At 41.4% G+C, this 3,699-nt stretch overlaps 1 long non-coding RNA gene across 1 annotated transcript; it reads right to left on the bottom strand.

The window, feature by feature from the left end:
- Window positions 1–324: 324 nt before the first annotated feature.
- Window positions 325–754, bottom strand: LOC116654926. Its single transcript, XR_004310076.2, has 2 exons — window positions 651–754; window positions 325–579 (listed from the first exon to the last, which is right to left on the bottom strand). It is a non-coding gene; the product is annotated as an uncharacterized LOC116654926 (long non-coding RNA).
- Between the last annotated feature and the right edge of the window lie 2,945 nt (window positions 755–3,699).

The raw sequence follows: 3,699 nt of genomic DNA, 5'->3' as shown, positions 1-3,699 counted from the left end.
TTACGCGCCCCAGTCGTCAGTGTAGCATTTCAAGCAAAGTATTTAATTTCCACATCATACACACGGCCGCCCAGGCAAACAATGAGGGGCGAAAGCATAAAATGTGTGCCAAGGCGAAGGCTGCTGGCTGTTGCTCCATTCAACTTGCCACAAGAAAGGCACTGAGAAAAACAGGACTTAATATTCCAAAACACCATTCCAAAAAGCTATGAATAAATCTATGCTGGAAGCTATATAATAATCTTTTTTTCAGTTGCCAACTGCCTCATCAGAAATGGCAGAAGGTAGCACAAAGTTGCCACAAACAAAACTTGCCACACAGTCTTTGCGCGCTTGGACTTTTTATTTCCATGAAGTGAAAATTAATAACATTTACAATAAAAAACACATGACACAATTAAGAATCTTTAGTTGTGTCCTTGCAGAACCTCATGCACCCCTTGTAGGACTTGAAGTTGTTTCCGAAGGCAGCACAGCCTCTATAGAAGAATTTGTAACATTGGTTTTGGGATGGGCTGAAATGGTATCTGGTGTAATTGAAGCCACACATTCCGCGGTCTACAATCTCTCCGCATCGAACTTTATAAATAAATCAAGGAAAATCAAAAATAAGAATTATTTAACCCCAGAGGCTAGCCAAAGTTACTTACCATGCTTTAGCTTCCTTCCCATCGATAGGGCAATTAATAAGACCGTTAATACAATAAAGAACAACGAGGAGGTGCTAAGTAACCTTCTAAAAAAGCTCATTTTAACTAAATGGAATATTGAAACTGCTTATTTACAATATTTATTAATGAATTGATCCGTTAAGGTTTAATGAAGCTTAAAGTATTTATTTTAACCACAGTAGAACTACCTTCAGGAAACCATATTTAAAGTTTAAAATTAAAAAATACAAAGAAGAAAATTCACAATATTTATTTGTTGAAAAAAACTTAAATCCCTGTTCCTCGTTACCACTATTTTATATATAAGAGAGGCTCTCCTGGTTTTCTGCATTTTATTGGTTTAATTTTGTCACGTTTCGGCTGGAGAAAGTGCCGCCGGAGAAAAGAAAAGTGGAGAAAACGGCGGACTGACAGACAGCCCGGCAGGCTAGAGATTTTTGCAAATCATTTCCATTTCAGTGTTTCGTTTTCGCCCGACTCTTGCGAATAAATATAAATAGCAAAATTTACCATTTTGTGCAGCGACTTTCGAAAGTTTTCAACGAAAGTTTTCTTTCGGGCACTTATTTGTCTTTATTTTTGGCAAACGGAACAAGGAAACTGCTTTTATGACATTCAAATCAATTTCCAGCCCCGACTTAGCCCCTTAAAGCTGATGTTGATTTAAGGATTTGTGTGCATTCAAAAGTATATCCTTTATGTGGTGGGCGGAGAAGGCGGTTGGCAGTTGGCGGTTAGAGGACCAATGTAGACGTTGACCTGCTGCCAAGTCAATAAATTCTCATTGCCTAAGCCATAAATCAGCATCATGGCGCGCTAAGTGTCATTTTTTGTGACGTTCGGATGGCTTTTTACCTGGCCAAACAAGGGGGGCGAAAAAAGGCAGTCGAAGAGGGAAAAGTACACTGAGAAGAATGTGATTAACTAGCTTTAAAAGTCAGTACTTTAATAACAGTCTTATAAGTAAGATAGAAACAGATCGTATCCCAAAACCCAGAACTAGATTCCCTGAATTGTCCTTAAAAATAAAAGAATTTCTTTTAGTAATTTTCAGTGCACATTGGCCACGATTGGATCTGCTACTGGCAGCTTCACAATGCGCGTTATAATTTACACCTGGCGGAAAGCGAACGGTAACGGCAGCCAACAGCCTCAACCACTACAACTGTCATTTGACCTTAACCAGACTTTGGAGCAAGGTTCGAAGGGTTCAAGGGGCAAAGGAGCGAAGTGGCTGGGGGAGTGGCTGTGGGTGGGCGGGAAATCTTTTTGCGGTTGCGGTTGGCTGACTGAGCTGCGGCATCCGGATCCAAACTGTCCTGCCTGGCCGTTATATAGTGGCGCGTTATATATTTTACTCAAAATCGCAATTGCTTGATTTGAAAATTGTCAACTGACAAAGTGGCAAGGTGGCAAGGTGGTGGAGTGTCAGGGGTCAGAGGGCGGCAATTGGAGACTGGATTTCTCCGAGTGATTGATGCTTCCAATTAAAATATTAGCCATGAGCTGGAGGGGTCTGTCGATAACTTAGAGTCGGAGTTAAATAAAGCGAAATAGAATCACGTATATCTGCTCTGGATATCCCCAAAGTTCATTAGATTTCCTCGTGCTCTGTTTGTACGTTTTTACGTTGCACATTCTGCAAATCGATGGACTGTAAAAGGACTAATAAAATGTTCCAATTAAACCCGATGCGATCAATAAGGGACACAGTCGCCGGCAAGTTAAAGCTTTGCGCTTATTGAAAGCCCATCTATCTGGCTCTTACTGGCAGTCGTTTCGCGCTGGCACTCCCCCTGCCCGCCATTGCTCCAGGCAGCTGCGTTGATTGCCGTAACAGCTTTTGAAATTAAGTCGCTGCAAGTCGGCCATGGTTAAGGGCAGGGGGCTTGAGGACCAGGGGACATGACTGGCAAGATGGAATGAGGCTCGTAGCAAGTTCACACACTCAGGAAAAAAGGGTAATTAAAGCCTTCAAGTTTCAACACCCCCTCAGTGTCGATAAAAGTATAGTATGCTCCATAAATATTTAATAAATGTTATCAAAATAGTGATCGAATTACAAGGGTCTTTTTGTTCTCAATTATTGTTTTTACTTTTTTCCGTGCAGGGCCCACACACTTGCACAATTGACGCAATTGCAACGATACTTTGATTTTATTTCATTTGCTGGAAACATCTGAGAGAGGATGCCTGCCGCTGGGCAGGGGCACGGGCATGGGCACGGAGCAAGGGGATTGAGTATAAAATGCAGGCACCAGTGGAGAGGAGGAAGAACCAGCCGGCGAAACAGTTGCCAATAAAAATTGCATTGAAAACGCTTAACCAAGCAGCGTGCATCAAATTGATTTCATGCTCCTCCAACGTTGACTGTAGTTTTACAACGTGCATCATCCTCGATACAACACACACACACACAAAGGACACCCGCACCCATACTGACTGACTCACTCGCACCTATTTTCGCAGATAGCGTGAGCCCCAAAAAATATGCTACGCTTCCCGAGTCGCACAAAAATATTGTCTGTCAATATTCGAATACCGCACATCGCAATTCGCACGACCCGCGCCCTCCACTCTGCAGATCCGCTGAGAACACAGAACAAAACAAAAAAGAAACCCCAACCCAGGACAAAACCACCCGAAAAACCATCGAGGAGCGAACGGTAACGAAATGTAATTTTTGTTTTCACTCCCCATCACCCAAAATGTGATGGTGGAAAATAAATAAAAACATCCAGCCCCCAATGGAGGGAAACGGCACTACGAACCGTGTTTGCCCTGGTCAGTTCTACGAAAACATTAGCACTGAAGAAATATTAAACAAAGCTCTAATGCATTAAAATAGAGAAGATTTTTAAAGTACTATTTTAGTTTTCATGTTCTTTAGCATAAAGAGCTTTTATATACGAACTAATCCCTAATCTCTTATAATTCTTTCGAATGAAAAATTAAAACAATCAACAAGAAAGAGTTAATATCCGTCATGCCAATTATTATGATTTTGAAGCTAATACTTTAAATTCGC

Source organism: Drosophila ananassae, chromosome 3R (genome assembly GCF_017639315.1).
Source record: "Drosophila ananassae strain 14024-0371.13 chromosome 3R, ASM1763931v2, whole genome shotgun sequence".
NCBI lineage: Eukaryota > Metazoa > Arthropoda > Insecta > Diptera > Drosophilidae > Drosophila > Drosophila ananassae.
This window is presented reverse-complemented; position numbering and strand designations above follow the sequence as displayed.